This window comes from Ranitomeya imitator, chromosome 1, assembly GCF_032444005.1.
Source record: "Ranitomeya imitator isolate aRanImi1 chromosome 1, aRanImi1.pri, whole genome shotgun sequence".
Taxonomy (NCBI): Eukaryota; Metazoa; Chordata; class Amphibia; order Anura; family Dendrobatidae; genus Ranitomeya; species Ranitomeya imitator.
Window position 1 is genome coordinate 276474406 of NC_091282.1, and position 22568 is coordinate 276496973.

The window sequence follows — 22568 nt, forward strand, 5'->3', positions numbered from 1 at the left end:
AAGACTATCTGCTGTGTATCCACCAGACTTCTGCACAACACAACTGATGGTCCCAACCCCATTTATAAGGCAAGAAATCCCACTTATTAAACCTGACAGGGCACACCTGTGAAGTGAAAACCATTTCCATGATACTACCTCTTGAAGCTCATCGAGAGAATGCCAAAAGTGTGCAAAGCAGTCATCTGTAAAAAAAAACAAAAATACAGGCCACATATTGAATAGTGTTGTATCTCTGTCAAACACCTTTTCTATCTCTGGGCTAAAAATTGCAGCATTTGAGGGCTCCAGTTAGTTTTTGCTGTGTCTTACCCTAGTAATTAACAACCATTTGAAAAAAAAACAAACAATTGTTACCTACAGTCCAGATATTTTACACAGTGGTTTTTACACACTCTGATCACATAAACGTTCGCTCCAAATTCAGCCATTTGTAGTGAACGTGGAAAATTTTGTAATCCGTTTAAAATGGGCAATGGACGGGGAAGTGGACCTGGTGGATACAGAGGCCGAGGCCATGGGCAAGCTGAAATTGGACGACAGCAAACATCCCCATCTTCTTGCTCAACTTTCCTGTTTAAATTATTAGAGAACCACAGCACACCGCTATGGAATCAAGAGCAGTGTCCAAAGGTTGTTGGTTGTATAGTGGATAATGCTTCAAGTCACTTTGCTACCACCACATCTTCCACACGGTCAAGTTTGAGTATCCGTGAGTCTGGACAGCATATTTCTCACCCTGATAATCCTTCCCCCCTCCATGCCGAGTGCTTGGAGACAACTTATCACACACTTGGACACTCCGAAGAGCTGTTCACTTTTCCATTTACAGATTCAGGCCTCTCGTCCGGTCAACTTGAAGCGGGGAAAGATGAGATCGCATGTAGCGATGCCCAAATATTTGAGCAGCTATGGTCACATGAAGGCGATGGTGGGAAAGTGTCACAAAAGGTGGACAATGATGAGACACAATTGCTAGGAAGTCAGGAGGAGGACCAGGGTGCGGATGTGAAAGTCGAGGTGGTGGACATGCAGAACAAGGACAGTAGCACACATGGGGAGGGAGGTGTAGCACCCCAACAGGCAGGAAGAAGCAGTGTGGTGGCCGCAGACAGAATGCAGGCAACCGTTCCCAATGACGGAAGTTGCCAGTCCAACTGTTAGGTCTTCCTGAGTCTGATTGCTTTTTTAAAGACTCTGGCGATAACCCCAAACTGGCCATTTGCACAACCTGCTATGCCCACATCAGCAGGGGTAGCAAAACTACCAGCCTGACCACTACCAGCATGATCAGGTACATGGCACCAAAGCACCCAACTTTGTGGGTCGAACCCCAGGCTCAAGGAACAGTGTCTGCGGGTGACACCACTACTTCTTCCTCTGTTGTGCATGCAATCCAATTTCCTGTCCACGGTGCATGTGAATATGCCTCCTGCCCTGCACCTGTCATTGCCCACAGTCAACTAGCACCATCATCAAGCACGTCCACGTGCTTGTCCAGTGCAGCCTTTAGTTGCACATGTCCAAAACCATTACCAGTACCCTCCCCTCAATAATGCTGTTACTGGGAAAGTCCACCTCACCACAGACACATGGACAAGTGCTTGTGGGCAGGGATGGTACATCTCTCTGATGGCACATTAGGTTAACATAGTGGAATCCGGGACCCAGTCAGACTTTGGGATGGAAAACATCCTCCCAATGCTGAGGATTGCGGGCCCTATGTCAATCAGAGTTTCCCCCACAGCCTACAGCTCCTGCACCTCCTCCTTCTCTTAAGCATCCATCTCCGAAATGAGAACATCAGTCACAAGCTGGGAGCACTGCAGCAATGCATCAGCCAAGCTGCAACAGGCTGTGCTGAAGCTAATATGCTTAGGTGACAAACCGCACAATGCTAAAGATTTGTGGACAGCTCTGAAAGAGCAGTCAGATTTGTGGCTGACACCACTGAACCTACAGCCAGGCATGGTCGTGTGTGACAATGGTTGGATCCTGGTGGTGGCTCTGAGGTGAGGTGAGCTCAAATTCATATTTTGCCTGGCCCATGTGCTTAATCCCATCGTTCAACAGTTTCTCAAAAGCTACCCGGAGCTGCCGGATCTGCTTGTGAAAGTACGCTGCCTGTGTGCCCATTTTAGAAAGTCAGCTACAGCTTCAGCCTCCATTGCCTGCTTCAGCAGCGTTTGCAGCTTCTGCCTCACCGACTGGTGTGCGATGTCCCCACGCGTTGGAGGTCTATACTGCATATGTTGGAATGGATTTGTGAGCAGAAGAGGGCAGTTGTTCACTACCAGCATCAACAAGGTCGTCGTTATCCAGTTCAGACTCCACACATAAGACCTCAGGAGTGGACATGGATGTCAGAAATATGTACTATCCTACAAAACTTTGAGGACTCCAACAAAATGGTGAGCGGCCCTGATGCCATAATTTGCGTCACCATCCTGCTTCTCTGCATTCTGAAAAGCTCTCTGCTCACAATGAAAGTGGATGCATTTCAGGTGGAGCAGGATGAGATGGAGCAAAGAACTATACAGGGTCATTGCACACAGCCCAGCCTCATCTCATCCCAATGTTGATTGGGTGACAATGATGAAGAGGAGAAGGAGGAGGAAGAACAGGAGTTAATTTCATGAGCTCTCTGCTCACAATTAAGAGGATGCATTGCAGGCGGAGCACGAGGGCATGGAGAAAGGAAGCATGCAGGGTGATTACACCCAACCCAGCTGCATGTCATCCCAACGTGGATTGGTAGACAATGAGGAAGAGGAGGAGTAGGAAGAACAGGAGCTACTTTCATGTGCTACAGATGGTATTACAAGCACAACTGTCATACCTTCTGTTCAGTGTGGATAGCCTGAGGACAGGGAGGAAGAGGAGATGGAGGAAGGCAGCATGGTCAGTCGTCCTGTTGGTGAGGACACAGAAGTCTTGCCTGTTAGCAGTCTGGCACGCAATGCTGATTTTATGTTGTGCTGCCTTTCCCGTGACCCTCACATTATCAAAATTTGGGTGACTCTCATTACTGGTTGGTGAAACCGCTAGACCCACGCTACAAGGAGAACTTTCAACCTCTTCTGCCAGAGGCAGACAGGTGTACTAAAATGTTGCAGTACCAGAGGGCCCTTGTAGCAGAATTACTTAGAAAATTCAAATGTGAGAACGCTGGTAGCAGACGTCAGACTTTGTTGTACAACCAAGGAGTCCAAGCGAGAGACAGAAGTACAATCCAGCTCAGGTAGGGGAACAATGGCAAAGTTCTGGGACAGTTTTCTCAAACCCTCCCATCGTGATGGCACAGAGGCAAGGGGTGCTATCACAAGAAGTGCAATGTTTAGGAAGATGCTGAGGGAGTACCTTTCAGATCGTACAAATGTCCTCCGTGATTCCTCTGTGCCTATTGAGTATCCAAGCTGGACACGTGGCATGAACTGGCTCTCATGCTACAAGGAGAACGTTCAATCTCTTCTTCCAGAGAAAGACAGGTGTACTAAAATGGTGCAGTACCAGAGTGCCCTTTTTGCGCAATTATTGCAAAAATTTCCATCTGAAAATGCTGGCGGCATATGTCACAGTTTTTTGGCCAACCAAGGAGAATAGGCAAGAGAAACACAACTCCAATCCAGCACAGGCAGGGAACACTGGCAAAGTTCTGGGAGAGTTTTCACAGACCCTCTCATCGCCCAGGCCCAGAGACGCGAGGTACTGTCATAAGGAGTGCAATCAAATATGCTGATTATGCTCTCCGATCTCTTCTGACCCCAGAGCATAGGAAATATAGGTGGCCCTCACGTATCCAGCCACTTAGATCCTTTCATCTTCATTGTTCCACTGTAGTCTTCTGTTGCATCTTCATTACCTATTACACTGACTTAGCCCCATGATCATTGTGGGAGGTGTATTCATTAGGCCTCATAAAAAATTATGCTGTGAATCGACCTCCAAAGATACCAATGAAGACTGGATCAAAGAAGACATAACTGGAGTGGTGCAGTGGGACATGTGAGGGCCGGGTGAGTATGATTTTTTAAATTTTTTAACTAACCAACTCCTTCACGGCCCTCATAATCCTGCAAAATGTTAGCTATAAAAGCCTTCTTAATCTGTGATATCATATCTAGTGTGCAAGACAAAGAAGAGATCTGTGACTAGAATAAAGAATAAAACTCCAACAGGAAGACGTTAGAGAGGTGAAACGCGCGTCGAGACAGAGAGACAGACAAAACCTGCTAGACTGCACTAAAACCACAGCGAACAGATAACCATCTTTTCTACAGGTAAAAAGTCCTAACAGATCGATTATTCCTTATATATCCAAGATGGAAACTAGTTTACTGGATAGGAACATAACATGGTGGGTAAACTGTGAACAACTGTAATTACAAAGAAAAAAATATTTTCTGCAGTGTCAATGTATAATTATGAATTAATTCCTATGTTTTACTTATTTTTGGTTCTACAAACATAATCAGTTATACAGTTGTGTGGTGTCCCTTTTGAGGTATCCTTGCTTTAAGTGATTTATTTTGTATATTTTCTTTGTCTGGAATACTTGATATCACAGATTTAATAGGCTTTCATGTTATTTTTGAAGTAAGTTCTATGCATGACATTGGAACCTAAATTGATAATTAAAATGGTAGCTGTGACCTATTTGCTGGATTCACCTGAATCAAATTGCAAAAAAAATTGGATTCTAGTATATTTTTTTTTACAAAAATCGAGAAAAATTCAATTGGCCATGAATCAATTTGTTGATCTCTACTAACAGTTTCATGAGGTTGTCTATATTAATATACATGTCAAGGTCCATAAATTCCCACTTGTGAGAGCCAATCAAGTGTAACAAAAATCTTCTTGCAAAACCTCGGAAAATGATTAAAACCATTAATGTACTTCTACTTATTCTTACATTTTGTTTTCCTTCTGAATGAGATTAGACGGCTCTACAGACCAGAATAATTGGTTTGTGTTCCTATTGTTTGATAAGTAGAGAATTCCATCAAATATGAGGGCATTTTTTAACATTACACTGCTCTAAACAAATCTTTTTTTACCATTTAGTTCATTCCTGTAATGTCCACATGGTGTAAGGAATTTAAGAGAGAGTAAGCTTTAACTGTATTTTATTCTCCTCTTTTCCTCCAGCACACAACATAACAGCAGCATAAGATTTCCTCCTCAGGCCAGAACTGAAACTGAAACTACTCTCAACTCCTGCCCTCGCTTTCTTAAAGAGACAGATCTAATTCTTATACATTACATCATCCCCCCTTTTTTTTTTTTTATATATATATATATATATTAACCTAAAACAAATATTGACAATGTAACAATACGAAAATGTCTAAGAAAAACCATATGTCTGTATTGTCTTATTCCCCCTTTTTTTAAACTATGTCTCTTCAATAAGTCTCGATGGAGCCCTTCTTTCCCGTGTAGGGTAATGTCTGGGTTCATTGGGGGTGTCCAGTGCTGACGGATCAGTCACCTCTTGTTGGTCCTCTCCACCATCGGGTATCAAATCTTCCACTGGTGGGAGTTCATTACCATTGTTCTGCGGTATGATTTTAAAATGTGAGGAATTTCGAGGGATGGAGTGTCCGTCTCGCTCAGCCGTGACCATACTGCCTTTTCTCTCAGTAACATTATATTTTGCAGGACTATATACAGCTGAGGTTTTGTTGGTTGATTTTAGACGCACAACAACCATATCACCTCTTTTGATGGCACATGGCTGTGCCCGTCGCCTTCTGTCTGCATGTTTCATGGCTTGCTTGTTAAAGAAATCCGTTGATCGCACTGAAGAGTCATTTGGTAAGGGATGACTGGTCACATCAGGGATCCATGTACGAAGAGTTCTGCTGAATAGGGTTGAGCGAAACGGGTCGAACATTTTCAAAAGTCGCCGACTTTTGGCTAAGTCGGGGTTTCATGAAACCCGATCCGACCCCTGTGCGGGGTCGGCCATGCGGTACGCGACTTTCGCGCCAAAGTCGCGTTTCAATGACGCGAAAAGCGCCATTTCTCAGCCAATGAAGGTAAACGCAGAGTGTGGGCAGCGTGATGACATAGGTCCTGGTCCCCACCATCTTAGAGAAGGGCATTGCAGTGATTGGCTTGCTGTCTGCGACGTCACAGGGGCTATAAAGAGGCGTTCCCGCCGACCGCCATCTTACTGCTGCTGATCTGAGCTTAGGGAGAGGTTGCTGCCGCTTTGTCAGAAGCAGGGATAGCGTTAGGCAGGGTCCATTAACCACAAAACCGCTTGTGCTGCAGCGATTTGCACTGTCCAACACCACCCTCGGTGTGCAGGGACAGTGGAAGTTTTTTTTTTTTTTTTTTTCCCCTCAGCGCTGTAGCTCATTGGGCTGCCCTAGAAGGCTCCCTGATAGCTGCATTGCTGTGTGTACGCCGCTGTGCAAACCAACTGCTTTTTTCAAAGCACAAATCCTCTTGTTCCTTCCTTTCTGCACAGCTATCTTTTTTGTTTGTCCACACTTTTTATTTCATTTGTGCATCAGTCCACTCCTTATTGCTGCCTGCCATACCTGGCTGAGATTACTGCAGGCAGGGAGATAGTAGCTGCCTGCCATACCTGGCTGAGATTACTGCAGGCAGGGAGATAGTAATTGTAGGACATTCCCTGTTTTTTTTTTTTTTTTTTTTTTTGGTGGGAGATTAAGATTGGCAATTTGGCATTTCTGCTAGAGTGCCATCCCTGTGTGTGCCATCTCTCTCACATAGTGGGCCATAGAAAGCCTTTTCATTTTTCTGTATTTTTTTTTGTGGGGTGTATAAATTCTCCCTGATAAAAATACAGTGGGAGATTAATATTGGCCTTTGGGCTTGTGTGCCAGTCCTGAGTGTGCCATCTCTCTCACAAATAGTGGGCCATAGAAAGCCTATTTTATTTTTTTTTGGGTTTTATAAATTCTCCCTGAAAAAAAGGGAGATTAATATTGGCCTCTGGGCTTGTGTGCCAGTCCTGAGCGTGCCATCTGTGCCAGCCCTGAGCGTGCCATCTCTCTCACAAATAGTGGGCCATAGAAAGCCTATTTATTTTTTTTTTTGGTTTTATAAATTCTCCCTGAAAAAAAGGGAGATTAATATTGGCCTCTGGGCTTGTGTGCCAGTCCTGAGCGTGCCATCTGTGCCAGCCCTGAGCGTGCCATCTCTCTCACAAATAGTGGGCCATAGAAAGCCTATTTAATTTTTTTTTTTGTTTTATAAATTTTCCCTGAAAAAAGGGAGATTAATATTGGCCTCTGGGCTTGTGTGCCAGTTGTGAGCGTGCCATCTGTGCCAGTCCTGAGCGTGCCATCTCTCTCACAAATAGTGGGCCATAGAAAGCCTATTTAAATTTTTTTTTGGTTTTATAAATTTTCCCTGAAAAAAGGGAGATTAATATTGGCCTCTGGGCTTGTGTGCCAGTTGTGAGCGTGCCATCTGTGCCAGTCCTGAGCGTGCCATCTCTCTCACAAATAGTGGGCCATAGAAAGCCTATTTAAATATTTTTTTGGTTTTATAAATTCTCCCAGAAAAAAAGGGAGATTAATATTGGCCTCTGGGCTTCTGTGCCAGTCCTGAGCGTGCCATCTGTGCCAGTCCTGAGCGTCCCATCTCTCTCACAAATAGTGGGCCATAGAAAGCCTATTTTTTTTTTTTTTGGGGTTTTAGAAATTCTCCCTGGAAAAAAAAAGGGAGATTAATATTGCCCTTTGGGCTTGTGTGCCAGTACTAAGCGTTCCATCTCTCTCTCTCTCTCAGTCAGTGGGCCATAGAACGCCTATTTTTGGTTTTATTTGTTTTCTAAATTCTCCCTGAAAAAATCATTTTATTTTATTTGGTTTCTAAATTCTTCCTGATAAAATCATATTTTTTTTATTATTTTTTTTTCTAAAGTCTCCCTGAAAAAAAAAAAAAAAAACAGTGGGAGATTAATATTGGCCTTTCTGCTTGTGTGCCAGTCTTGACTCCTGGGTGCGTCATCTCTCAGTCAGTGGGCCATAGAACGCCTATTTTTGGTTTTATTTGTTTTCTAAATTCTCCCTGAAAAAATCATTTTATTTTATTTGGTTTCTAAATTCTTCCTGATAAAATCATATTTTTTTTATTATTTTTTTTTCTAAAGTCTCCCTGAAAAAAAAAAAAACAACCAAAAAAAACAGTGGGAGATTAATATTGGCCTTTCTGCTTGTGTGCCAGTCTTGACTCCTGGGTGTGCCATCTCTCTCTCTCTCTCTCTCTCTCTCCAATTGTGGTCCATAGAAAGCCTATATTTTTTTTCCTTGATTTGGGTTCTAAAATCTACCAGAGAAAATAACTACATCAATCATTGGTAGAAAAATATTGGCCTCTGGGTTTGTGTGCCACTCCTGACTCCTGTGTGCGTCATCTCTCAGTCAGTGGGCCATAGAACGCCTATTTTTGTTTTTATTTGTTTTATAAATTCTCCCTGAAAAAATCATTTTATTTTATTTGGTTTCTAAATTCTTCCTGATAAAATCATATTTTTTTTATTATTTTTTTTTCTAAAGTCTCCCTGAAAAAAAAAAAAAAAAAACAAACAAAAAAAACAGTGGGAGATTAATATTGGCCTTTCTGCTTGTGTGCCAGTCTTGACTCCTGGGTGTGCCATCTCTCTCTCTCTCTCTCTCTCTCTCCAATTGTGGTCCATAGAAAGCCTATATTTTTTTTCCTTGATTTGGGTTCCAAAATCTACCAGAGAAAATAACTCCATCAATCATTGGTAGAAAAATATTGGCCTCTGGGCTTGTGTGCCACTCCTGATTCCTGTGTGCGTCATCTCTCACTCAGTGGCCCATAGAAAGCATATAGTTTGTTACATTTGTTTTCTAAATTCTCCCTGCAAAAATCTATTTTTTTTTTTTTTGGGGGGTTTCTAAAGTGTTCCTGAAAAAAATAAAAATAAAAAAAAAATAATAGTGTGACATTAATATTAACATTTGTGCTTCAGTGACAGTCCTGCGTGTGGGGCATCTCTCTAATTTGCAGCCACCAAAAAAAGAGTGTGTAACATTGGGCCTGATTTTCGCTGTGGTCTCACCAACCTGTAAAGGGGTAGCTAAATCATACTGAAGTTATAGCTCACCGTGTAAGTTGTGTGACTGCAACAAATAACGTTAGTTTGGTTACGTTTTTAAAACAATGAGGAAGTCTAGTGGAAGAGGTCGTGGCCGGGGGCGTTCATTGTCAGCTGGTAATGAGGGTAGTGGTAGTGGTGGAGCATCAGGTGGTCGTGGGGAAAAAAATATTGCACCTAAGTCTGGAGCTGTGGAGCCAGGTTCGTCGTCCAGCTACACAAGGCCTCGAACGCTCCCTTTTCTGGGATTAGGAAAACCGCTTTTAAAGCCGGAGCAGCAAGAGCAAGTTTTGGCTTATCTTGCTGACTCAGCCTCTAGCTCTTTTGCCTCATCTCGTGAAACTGGTAAAAGTAAAAGCAGCGCGTCGTTAGTGGATGTTCACGGTCAGGGACAAGTCACTTCCTTGTCCTCTTCAGCAAAAACAACAACAGAGAAGAATGCAGCAGGCGACACAACGGGTTACTCCATGGAGCTCTTTACACATACCGTCCCTGGCTTAGAAAGTGAAGCAGTTAACAGTCCATGCCCATTACAAATTGAATCTGACATGGAGTGCACTGACGCACAGCCACAGCCAGACTACTATGCTGGTCCTTTGACTCAGACCACAACATTGCCCTCGCAGGGTGCTGATCAAGAATCAGACCCTGATGAGACTATGTTGCCCCATCACGAACGCTATACCACCGAACGACACGGTGACACAGACGAAGTTGCGCAGGAGGTACAAGAAGAGTTATTAGATGACCCAGTTCTTGACCCCGATTGGCAGCCATTGGGGGAACAGGGTGCAGGCGGCAGCAGTTCTGAAGCAGAGGAGGAGGAGGGGCCGCAGCAGGCATCAACATCGCCACAGGTTCCATCTGCCGGGCCCGTATCTTGCCCAAAATGCGTGGCAAAGCCAAAACCTGGTGGAGGACAGCGTGGCCATCCGGTTAAAGCTCAGTCTGCAATGCCTGAAAAGGTATCCGATGCTAGAAAGAGTGCAGTCTGGCATTTTTTTAAACAACATCCAATTGATCAGCGCAAAGTCATCTGTCAAAAATGTTCTACTTCCTTAAGCAGAGGTCAGAATCTGAAAAGTCTCAATACTAGTTGCATGCATAGACATTTAACCACCATGCATTTGAAAGCTTGGACTAACTACCAAACGTCCCTTAAGGTTGTTGCACCCTCGGCCAATGAAGCTAGTCATCAACGCAACATCCCTTCCGGCAGTGTAGGACCACCATTTAGCGCACCACCTGCTGTATCTGTGCAGGTATCTTTGCCAGGCCAAAGCAGTCAGGGTCAGGGAATCACCAGTTTCGTAGTAGGAAACACTGCATCTAGGGCACCGGCGGCAACAATACCATCTCCCACCGTCTCTCAGTCTGCCATGTCCACCGGCACCCCCGCTAGTTCCACGATCTCCAGCTCTCCAGTCCAGCTCACCCTACATGAGACTATGGTTAGAAAAAGGAAATACTTAGCCTCGCATCCGCGTACACAGGGTTTGAACGCCCACATAGCTAGACTAATCTCGTTAGAGATGATGCCCTACCGGTTAGTTGAAAGCGAAGCTTTCAAAGACCTGATGGACTACGCTGTACCACGCTACGAGCTAGCCAGTCGACACTTTTTTTCCAGAAAAGCCATCCCAGCCCTCCACCAGCATGTTAAAGAGCGCATCGTCCATGCACTCAGGCAATCTGTGAGCACAAAGGTGCACCTGACAACAGATGCATGGACCAGTAGGCATGGCCAGGGACGTTACGTGTCCATCACGGCACACTGGGTAAATGTGGTGGATTCAGGGTCCACAGGGGACAGCAAGTTTGGGACAGTTCTGCCTAGCCCACGGTCTAGTAAACAGTTGTCTGTAGCCGTTCGCACCCCCTCCTCCTCCTCCTCCTCCTCGTCCTCCTGCAGAAGCAAGAGCTCGTCCACAGACCGCAGTCGCACAAACACTCCATCCGCACCTGCCACTGTTGCACACCAGGTCTCCCATTATGGGGCAGCTACTGGCATACGTCAGCAGGCTGTATTGGCTATGAAGTGTTTGGGCGACAATAGACACACCGCGGAAGTTCTGTCCGAGTTCTTGCAGCAAGAAACGCAGTCGTGGCTGGGCACTGTAGATCTTGAGGCAGGCAAGGTAGTGAGTGATAACGGAAGGAATTTCATGGCTGCCATCTCCCTTTCCCAACTGAAACACATTCCTTGCCTGGCTCACACCTTAAACCTGGTGGTGCAGTGCTTCCTGAAAAGTTATCCGGGGTTATCCGACCTGCTCCTCAAAGTGCGTGGACTTTGCGCACATATCCGCCGTTCGCCTGTACACTCCAGCCGTATGCAGACCTATCAGCGTTCTTTGAACCTTCCCCAGCATCGCCTAATCATAGACGTTGCAACAAGGTGGAACTCAACACTGCACATGCTTCAGAGACTGTGCGAACAGAGGCGGGCTGTTATGTTTTTGTGGGAGGATACACATACACGGGCAGGCAGTAGGATGGCAGACATGGAGTTGTCAGGTGTGCAGTGGTCGAAGATTCAAGACATGTGTCAAGTCCTTCAGTGTTTTGAGGAATGCACACGGCTGGTTAGTGCAGACAACGCCATAATAAGCATGAGCATCCCCCTAATGCGTCTGCTGATGCAAAGTTTGACGCACATAAAGGATCAGGCGTCTGCACCAGAGGAAGAGGAAAGCCTTGATGACAGTCAGCGATTGTCTGGTCAGGGCAGTGTACATGACGAGGTACCGGGCGAAGAGGAGGTGGAGGATGAGGAGGATGATGGGGATGAGTATATTTTTAATGAGGAAGCTTTCCCGGGGGCACGGGAAATTGGTGGCGTGGCAAGGCCGGGTTCTGGTTTTTTGAGGGACACAAGTGACGTAGATTTGCCTGCAACTGCCCCTCAACCAAGCACAACCGCAGATTTGACAACGGGAACTTTGGCCCACATGGCGGATTATGCCTTGCGTATCCTCAAAAGGGACACACGCATTACAAAAATGATGAACGATGACGATTACTGGTTGGCCTGCCTCCTTGATCCTCGCTATAAAGGCAAATTGCAAAATATTATGCCACATGAGAACTTGGAACTAATATTAGCAACAAAACAATCAACTCTTGTTGACCGTTTGCTTCTGGCATTCCCTGCACACAGCGCCCGTGATCGTTCTCACACGAGCTCCAGGGGCCAGCAGACCAGAGGTGTTAGAGGGGCAGAAATCAGAAGTGGCGTTGGCCAGAGGGGTTTTCTGACCAGGTTGTGGAGTGATTTTTCTATGACCGCAGACAGGACAGGTACTGCAGCATCAATTCAAAGTGACAGGAGACAACATTTGTCCAGTATGGTTACAAACTATTTTTCATCCCTTATCGACGTTCTCCCTCAACCGTCATTCCCATTTGATTACTGGGCATCCAAATTAGACACCTGGCCAGAATTGGCAGAATATGCATTGCAGGAGCTTGCTTGCCCGGCAGCTAGTGTCCTATCAGAAAGAGTATTCAGTGCTGCAGGTTCAATACTAACAGAAAAAAGGACTCGTCTGGCTACCCAAAATGTAGATGATCTAACCTTCATTAAAATGAACCACAACTGGATTTCAAAATCTTTTGCCCCACCCTGCCCGGCTGACACCTAGCTTTCCTATGAAAAGGTCTTGCCTGTGGACTATTCTGAATGACTTTTCCAATCTCGTAATTTTCTTCACCTGATTGTCCAGCATACGACATGTTTCCACCTCACGAAATGGCCAAACTCCCCACACGGGGCCGTGCTATCGCCACTTTGCGCTTGGACCCTTGAGAGTGCTGTTTGTCTGAAGAGGTGGGTGTGGCAGCTTTTGGTCGACGGCACTGCCACTGGGTCCCTCATAGTACAATAAAGTGTCTCTGGCGGTGGTGGTGCGCACCCAACGTCAGACACACCGTTGTAATATGAGGGGCCCTGTGCCTGTACCGCCGGCCACAAGACAGTTCCCCCCCCCAGCTCAAACAGTGCTCTACCACTAGCAAAATTATCTCTCACAGCTTCACCAATGTGTAGTCTAGGCGCTGACATCCTTCAATGCCTGGCACTGACAATACCATTGTTTTGACATTTTTGTTATGTTAGGCCTTCGAAGCCTGTCTGCGGTCACTCCTTCCACTAGACTTCCACAGACCAGACCACTGCTGCCGGTGTACCCCTGGAACCAATTTAAAAGTGCCTACAGCCAGCCCAAGTTTGTTATGTTAGGCCTTCGAAGCCTGTCTGCGGTCACTCCTTCCACTAGACTTCCACAGACCAGACCACTGCTGCCCGTGTACCCCTGGAACCAATTTAAAAGTGCCTACAGCCAGCCCAAGTTTGTTATGTTAGGCCTTGGAAGCCTGTCTGCGGTCACTCCTTCCACTAGACTTCCACTGACCAGACCACTGCTGCCCGTGTACCCCTGGAACCAATTTAAAAGTGCCTACAGCCAGCCCAAGTTTGTTATGTTAGGCCTTGGAAGCCTGTCTGCGGTCACTCCTTCCACTAGACTTCCACTGACCAGACCACTGCTGCCCGTGTACCCCTGGAACCAATTTAAAAGTGCCTACAGCCAGCCCAAGTTTGTTATGTTAGGCCTTCGAAGCCTGTCTGCGGTCACTCCTTCCACTAGACTTCCACAGACCAGACCACTGCTGCCCGTGTACCCCTGGAACCAATTTAAAAGTGCCTACAGCCAGCCCAAGTTTGTTATGTTAGGCCTTGGAAGCCTGTCTGCGGTCACTCCTTCCACTAGACTTCCACTGACCAGACCACTGCTGCCCGTGTACCCCTGGAACCAATTTAAAAGTGCCTACAGCCAGCCCAAGTTTGTTATGTTAGGCCTTCGAAGCCTGTGTCTGCGGTCACTCCTTCCACTAGACTTCCACAGACCAGACCACTGCTGCCCGTGTACCCCTGGAACCAATTTAAAAGTGCCTACAGCCAGCCCAAGTTTGTTATGTTAGGCCTTGGAAGCCTGTCTGCGGTCACTCCTTCCACTAGACTTCCACTGACCAGACCACTGCTGCCCGTGTACCCCTGGAACCAATTTAAAAGTGCCTACAGCCAGCCCAAGTTTGTTATGTTAGGCCTTCGAAGCCTGTCTGCGGTCACTCCTTCCACTAGACTTCCACAGACCAGACCACTGCTGCCCGTGTACCCCTGGAACCAATTTAAAAGTGCCTACAGCCAGCCCAAGTTTGTTATGTTAGGCCTTGGAAGCCTGTCTGCGGTCACTCCTTCCACTAGACTTCCACTGACCAGACCACTGCTGCCCGTGTACCCCTGGAACCAATTTAAAAGTGCCTACAGCCAGCCCAAGTTTGTTATGTTAGGCCTTGGAAGCCTGTCTGCGGTCACTCCTTCCACTAGACTTCCACTGACCAGACCACTGCTGCCCGTGTACCCCTGGAACCAATTTAAAAGTGCCTACAGCCAGCCCAAGTTTGTTATGTTAGGCCTTCGAAGCCTGTCTCCGGTCACTCCTTCCACTAGACTTCCACAGACCAGACCACTGCTGCCCGTGTACCCCTGGAACCAATTTAAAAGTGCCTACAGCCAGCCCAAGTTTGTTATGTTAGGCCTTGGAAGCCTGTCTGCGGTCACTCCTTCCACTAGACTTCCACTGACCAGACCACTGCTGCCCGTGTACCCCTGGAACCAATTTAAAAGTGCCTACAGCCAGCCCAAGTTTGTTATGTTAGGCCTTGGAAGCCTGTCTGCGGTCACTCCTTCCACTAGACTTCCACTGACCAGACCACTGCTGCCCGTGTACCCCTGGAACCAATTTAAAAGTGCCTACAGCCAGCCCAAGTTTGTTATGTTAGGCCTTCGAAGCCTGTCTGCGGTCACTCCTTCCACTAGACTTCCACAGACCAGACCACTGCTGCCCGTGTACCCCTGGAACCAATTTAAAAGTGCCTACAGCCAGCCCAAGTTTGTTATGTTAGGCCTTGGAAGCCTGTCTGCGGTCACTCCTTCCACTAGACTTCCACTGACCAGACCACTGCTGCCCGTGTACCCCTGGAACCAATTTAAAAGTGCCTACAGCCAGCCCAAGTTTGTTATGTTAGGCCTTGGAAGCCTGTCTGCGGTCACTCCTTCCACTAGACTTCCACTGACCATACACTGCTGCCCATGTACCCCTGGAACAAATTTAAAAGTGCCTACAGCCAGCCCAAGTTTGTTATGTTAGGCCTTCGAAGCCTGTCTGCGTCCCGTTCTTTCAACTACAACTACACTGACCAGGCCACTGATGGCCGTGTTCCCCTGGAACCAATTTTAACTTGCCTACAGCCAGCCCAATGTTAGGCCTTTGATGCCTGTCTGCCGTCACTCCTTCCACTAGGCCTCCACTGACCTGTCTATTGCTGCCCGTGTACCCCTTGAACCAACATCATTAAATATAAAAAAAATTAATTTGATTATAAAAAATAAGATCGTGTTGAGATCTCAAATGCAGACATTTTAACAATCAAAACAAACACACAACAAATATCTGGAACTGTACTACAAAGGTCCAACAGCTACAATTTCTTTCTCCTGCAAGAAGTTAACTGAAAGTTTTTTGGAGTTGTTAACACAGATATGGCATCCACCGAGTGTTGTCCTGTCGTGTCTCCTTTAAATTATTTCCAATAAGATGTTAAACTATTAATTTAATAAAATCAATAATTAAAAAAATAATTGAGTAAGTCAAAAGCACATTGCAAATAAACATTAATTACAAATCAAGAAGCATGGCGCGTCCGAGGGTGAGTAGATACCGAATAAGAATATAATCACCCTCGGACGCGCAATGCTTATTTACAACAGCCTTCCTTCCTAAGAATCAGCCCTTTCGTGGTGTAGAGAGAGGTTGTGTTACACTCCAAGGTGTTCCCCGGGTTGCCTTTCATGAGCTTCGATCTTCCGGCTCTCGTTTAGTAGTTGGTGGAAAAGTACACAGCATTAGGCCTACAAAATGGGTATGGGGTGGAGAGAGATGGTGTGTTACACTCCAAGGTGTTCCCCAGGTTGCCTTTCCTGAGCTTCGATCTTCATGCTCTCGTTTAGTAGGTGTCGGAAAGTAGGCTGCATTAGGCCTAAAAAATGGGGAATGGGGTGGAGAGAGATGGTGTGTTACACTCCAAGGTGTTCCCCAGGTTTCCTTGCCATTGCTTCGGTCTTCCGACTCTCGTTTAGTAGTTGTAGAAAAGTACACTGCATTAGGCCTAAAAAATGGGTATGGGGTGGAGAGAGATGGTGTGTTACACTCCAAGGTGTTCCCCAGGTTGCCTTTCCTGAGCTTCGATCTTCATGCTCTCGTTTAGTAGGTGTCGGAAAGTAGGCTGCATTAGGCCTACAAATTGGGTATGGGGTGGAGAGAGATGGTGTGTTACACTCCAAGGTGTTCCCCAGGTTTCCTTGCCATTGCTTCGGTCTTCCGACTCTCGTTTAGTAGTTGTAGAAAAGTACACAGCATTAGGCCTACAAAATGGGTATGGGGTGGAGAGAGATGGTGTGTTACACTCCAAGGTGTTCCCCAGGTTGCCTTTCCTGAGCTTCTATCTTCAGGCTCTCATTAAATTGTGGTTAAATGGAACAACTGCATTTGGCGTACTAGTTGGTTTGGGGCCTACTATCGGTGTCTGCCACTCCTTGCTGTTCTCCTCCACTGAACAAAGCTGTGCCGCCTGTTTACTACGGTTGCCAATTTTGAACTGCATTTCGACTACTTACTGATTTGACCCTACTCTCTGTGTCGCCTCTCATTCCAGTTGTCCTCCACTGCAATGCCCCCTGGTTATTCCTGTGTTACCAATTTTGAACTGCATTTAGCCCACTTTCTTCTTTGGGCCTATATCTGTGTTTCCACTTCATCGTGCCCATTGCCCAGCCAGTGATAGATGAGTCTGCTGGTACATTGACCCATAACGCAACATTCCCCGTGCACGCTACACAACAACATTGTGACCCTGCTGAAAGTCAGGTTGCTCTTCCCGCATACCATACCACCTTACACGGGGACAAAGAGGAAGGTGCAGATGAAAGTGCAGGTTCCTTCATCAGGTGGGGGGAGGAATACTAGTTGGCGACGTCACTGGCACAGGGCCTCTCATAGTACGCAAAAGTGTTGCTGCCGGTGGGAGGCGCCCCCGCCGTGCAAACACACCGCTGTACTTTGAGGGGCCCTGTGCCAGTGCCAATGCCAACGAGTGGGCCCCCCCTGCTTGCTCAGGTTCACAGCACTTGCAAAGTTGAAATACTTACCTCTCCCTGCTCCACTGCCGTGACGTGGTCCAGATTTCCTGGGCCCACTAATTACTTGAACCAGCCCTACCCCCCACAACTTTAGCCAAATGACCCCCAATTTCAAATGCCTTCCAATTATTATAAGGTAAATTACGCTTGACAAGCTTCATTAAGAAGAATGGATGGTTTTGACATTAAAATGGGCACTCTAGGTGTTTTCCTGGCCCCCACTCACTGCCGACTATGCTGCCCCATTGACTTGCATTGGGTTTCGTGTTTCGGTCGATCCCGACTTTACGTCATAATCGGCCGATTTCACTCGACCCGACTTTGGACATAGTCGGGTTTCGCAAAACCCGGCTCGACTCTAAAAAGGTCAAGGTCGCTCAACTCTACTGCTGAACATTAGATGAGATGGCGCAGCATTAGTGGTGGAATGTGGCGTGTTGCGGTAATTGCGCAGGAATTTGTATAGTGACTGTTTCAGTGGGGTGTACTCCAGGCTAGCTGCCTTGATTCGTTTCCCCATGGTGCGCATGAAACGTTCTATGATTCCATTAGCTTGCGGCCAGCAAGGTGTGATTTTTCTGTGGCTGAACCCCAAGTATTCAGAAAACTGTGCAAACACATGTCCATTGAATGGAGGTCCATTATCTGTTTTGACCACTCTTGGAATGCCATATGCAGAGAATATGTCGTCCAGTTCTGGTATGACACTATTAGCAGACGTTGAAGAGATGAATGAAATGACAGGGTATCTAGAATATTCATCAATTGTTACTAGAATGTATTGGCCATTTGGTAACGGTCCATATATGTCGACTGCCACTTCCTCCCATACAGCAGTGGGTAACGGAGACATTTTTAATGGCTCTAGAGTTGATGATGGAGTAATTAATTGACAAGTGGAGCAATGTCCAATCTTCTCTTCCACCAATTTATCCATATTTGGGAACCACACTTTTTCTCTGAGTAACTTTTGTGCCAACAATTCCTAGATGACCTTCGTGTGCTATCTGTATGACTAGGTTGCGCAAGGCCTTAGGTACAACCAGTTTGGTACCACGAAGGATGAGTTGATCTTTAGTGACTGATAATTCCTCACGTACATTTGAAAATAGTTTTAACTCTTTCAGATCAATCCCATCTTCAAGAAATTTTTTCTTTTGAATTTCATGCCACCTTCTATTTTGGATAATTTGTATTAAGGCACAGAGTGTCTTGTCACTTGTTGTTGCATTCACAAACTGATCAACAGAAAGTGCTTTTGGCACAGCGTGAGCTGCAACAAAGTGGATGTATTCTTCAATGGAGGAATGCACAGGTAAATCATCATTCGTGGGATGTCTTGAGAGATAATCAGCCGGATTGCTGTATTTTCCAGGTTTGTGAACAATTTTGTAATTATAGTCCTGTAGACGTAGACCCCATCGTTCAATCCGTGCTGGCATTTTAGCTCGGGGATTTCCAAAAATTGTAAGGAGAGCTTGATGATCTGTGACAATAGTGAAGGGAGCGCCATAGAGAAATAAGTGAAAGTGTTCACATCCCCAGACGACTGCCAAGCTTTCTTTTGCAGGTTGTGAATAGTGTTGAGCGATACCGTCCGATACTTGAAAGTATCGGTATCGGATAGTATCGGCCGATACCCGAAAAATATCGGATATCGCCGATACCGATATCCGATACCAATACAAGTCAATGGGACATCAAGTATCGGAAGGTATTCTCATGGTTCCCAGGGTCTGAAGGAGAGGAAACTCTCCTTCAGGCCCTGGGATCCATAGGGATGTGTAAAATAAAGAATTAAAATAAAAAATATTGATATGCTCACCTCTACGGCGGCCCCTGGACTTCACGCTGCTAACCGGGAGGCTTCTTTGTTTAAAAAGCGCGCCTTTCGGACCTGTGAATGACGTCCCGGCTTCTGGTTGGCCGCGTGCCGCCCATGTGACCGGCACGCGGCCAATCAGAAGCCGCGACGTCATTCTCATTCACAAAACTGCTAATTCTAGGAATTGAGGACCTGCGAATGACGTCGCGGCCTCTGATTGGTCGCGTGCCGGTCACATGGGCGGCACGCGACCAATCAGAAGCCGGGACGTCATTCACAGGTCCGAAAGGCGCGCTTTTTAAACAAAGAAGCCTCCCGGTTAGCAGTGTGAAGTCCAGGGGCCGCCGGAGAGGTGAGCATATCAATATTTTTTATTTTAATTCTTTATTTTACACATCCCTATTGATTCGATACCGATACCCGACATCACAAAAATATCGGATCTCGGTATCGGAATTCCGATACCGCAAGTATCGGCCGATACCCGATACTTGCGGTATCGGAATGCTCAACACTAGTTGTGAATACTTTCTTTCAATGCTTGTTAAGCTTTTACTTGCATAGGAAATGATGTGGGGACTTTGTTTGTCATCCTTGTATTGTGCTAAAATTGCACCCAGTCCCACGGGACTAGCATCCACAATCAGTTCGGTTCGAAGAGCTGGATCAAAATAGGCCATGGTGGTTGTTGAGCAGAGTTCGTTTTTGATTGTTTCAAAAGAGGCCTGACAGTCTTGGGACCATTGAAAAACGCAATTTTGTTTTGTAAGTTCCCTTAATGGAGTGCTGATTGTCGAAAAATTTGGAATATATCTAGCACAGTAACTTGCCATTCCAAGAAAAGAGCGCACTTCACTGGCATTCTGTGGAATTGAAGCTGCTCTGATGGATTCCACTTTCTTGGGATCAGGTCGTACTCCTTCCGCCGAGAAAATGTGACTATAGAACTCCAATGAATTTTTATCAAATTCGCATTTTTCTTTGTTTAAAGTGAGTCCAGCAGAGAGCAGACATTCAAAGATAGCATATAGAGCACGATTATGTTCAGCTTGAGTTTTCCCAAAAACCAGTATGTCATCACTGTAATTAAAGACATTTGGAATATGTTGAATGACGCTCCTTATCGTATCTTGAAAAATTTCTGCTGCTGAGCAGACCCCAAACGTCAATCTTTTGTATCTTCTGAGACCCACATGGTTGGAAAATGTTGTTAAGTATCTGGATTCTGGACTCAATTCTAATTGATGATAGCCCTTATTGACGTCGAGCTTTGAAAAAACAGTTGCTCCATTTAATAAATTAATAATGTCATCAATTGTGGGTGAGATGTGTCTTTCCCTTTGAATAGCAGTGTTGGGCAGGCGCATGTCAACACACAGTCTTACCTGCTCTGGAGTCTTTGGTTTTGGAACTACCACAAGTGGAGAGACCCACGGAGTGGGACCAGAAACCGTTTCAATGACATCATCATCCATGACAATTGGAGTTCCTTTTCTACCTTCTTTCTCAGGTGAAATGGAATACGCCTGTGAGCCTGGGCTACTGGACGGACATTGTCATCCACATGAAGATGCACTTGAGAGTCCTTTAATTTTCCTAATCCACTAAATAGGGAGGGAAAACTGTTCACCATAGCTTGTACATCCAGGTCCGCAGGATCGGTTATGGTATGAACAATCTGGATGAGTCCTAGCTTCAAGGCAGTGTGATAGCTGAGAAGACAGCCTCCTGATCCTTGTAATGTGTGAAAAGTGGTTTTCTGCCTATTTTCTTTATAGCTAAGTTCAGCATCAAATTGTCCCATTGTAACTAGAGGTGTTTTAGATCCATATGGGAAGATTTTAGTATGCACTTGCTGTAAGACTGGCTTTGTTTTCAACTGTTCATAAGTATTGCTGTCTATGATATCCACCGAAGCTCCTGTATCTATTGTAAAGGTGATATCCGTGTTGCAGATGGTGAGTGTAATACATGGAGATTGCACTGAGCCAGTGACAGAAGTTGTGAACACATAGTTCTCAGCCACAGACATTTCTTCTATATCCTGATTTACCATTTTTATATTTGCAGGCTTTGTAATTGGCAGAGGAGACTTGTTGGGCGCTGATTTGCAGACAAAATGGTTCCTTTTCCACATTTAGGCTAGGTTCACACTAGCGTTGCGCCGCCCTGCGTCGGCGACGCAACGCGCGACGCACGTAAAAACGCGCGCAAACGCGCGCAAAAACGCGCGCGTTTTGCGACGCGTGCGTCGTTTTTGACGAAAATCGGACGCACAGAAAATGCTACAATGTAGCGTTTTCTTGCGTCCGACGCTAGCGTCGGAAACGACGCACGTGGCGAAAAACGCCACCAAAACGACGCACGCGTCCCCTATGTTAAACATAGGGGCGCGTCGCCGCTGCGTCGCCGGCGCGTCGCCGGCGCAACAGCGACGCACATTGGCGGAACGCCAATGTGAACGTAGCCTAACTGCAAGTTTGTCCTATAGCTGGACATTTGTTCATGTGGTGAGGGAAATCTTGACCACATCTATAACATTTCTTCTGTTTCGGGCCTTGCTTGCCTTGTGCACTGTTATGTTTGAGGTTATGCACATGTAAATTATCCCCATTCTCCATTGCAGTTGCCTGATGATCTGCTATCTCTATAGCACGGGCTGTCTTGAGTAAATCATGCAGAGAGAGATCCTGCTGCAGAGCTTTACGCCTTATAGTATTAGACGAGCAGGTGACAATTACTTGAGTTAGGATTTCATCATCTACGTCAGTAAATGCACACCCATGTGCTAGTTCTTTTAGCCGGGTGACATAGGTGTCTATGGATTCTTCTGGAAGCTGCTTAGCAATCCTGAACTTGTATCTTTCATATCTGATGTTTTGTTTAGGGTTGAAGTAGTCAGTGAGAGCTTTGGAGCATTTGCTGTACGTGTCTGTCTCCGCTGCTGGTAATGTGCTATATATGTCATAGACTCCTGTGCCCGCACAATGCAGGAACACGGCTCTTTTTCTGTTCTCCTCTTTTATATCTATTGCTTCCAGGAAATTCTCAAATCGATTTAACCATTTTCTCCAGTTATGAGAGAGATTAGTGACATCAGTCATATCAAACTGTGGGAACATGTGCAAGTATTCAGCCATGTTGGAGTCTCTCAGTGGCGCTGGCGTGTGAAGCAGTAAAGCAGGGGTCAGTACTCACAGTAGCAGGTGATTCAATCCCATCCTTGTCGCCAGTTGTAATGTCCACACGGTGTAAGGAATTTAAGAGAGAGTAAGCTTTAACTGTATTTTATTCTCCTCTTTTCCTCCAGCACACAACATAACAGCAGCATAAGATTTCCTCCTCAGGCCAGAACTGAAACTGAAACTACTCTCAAC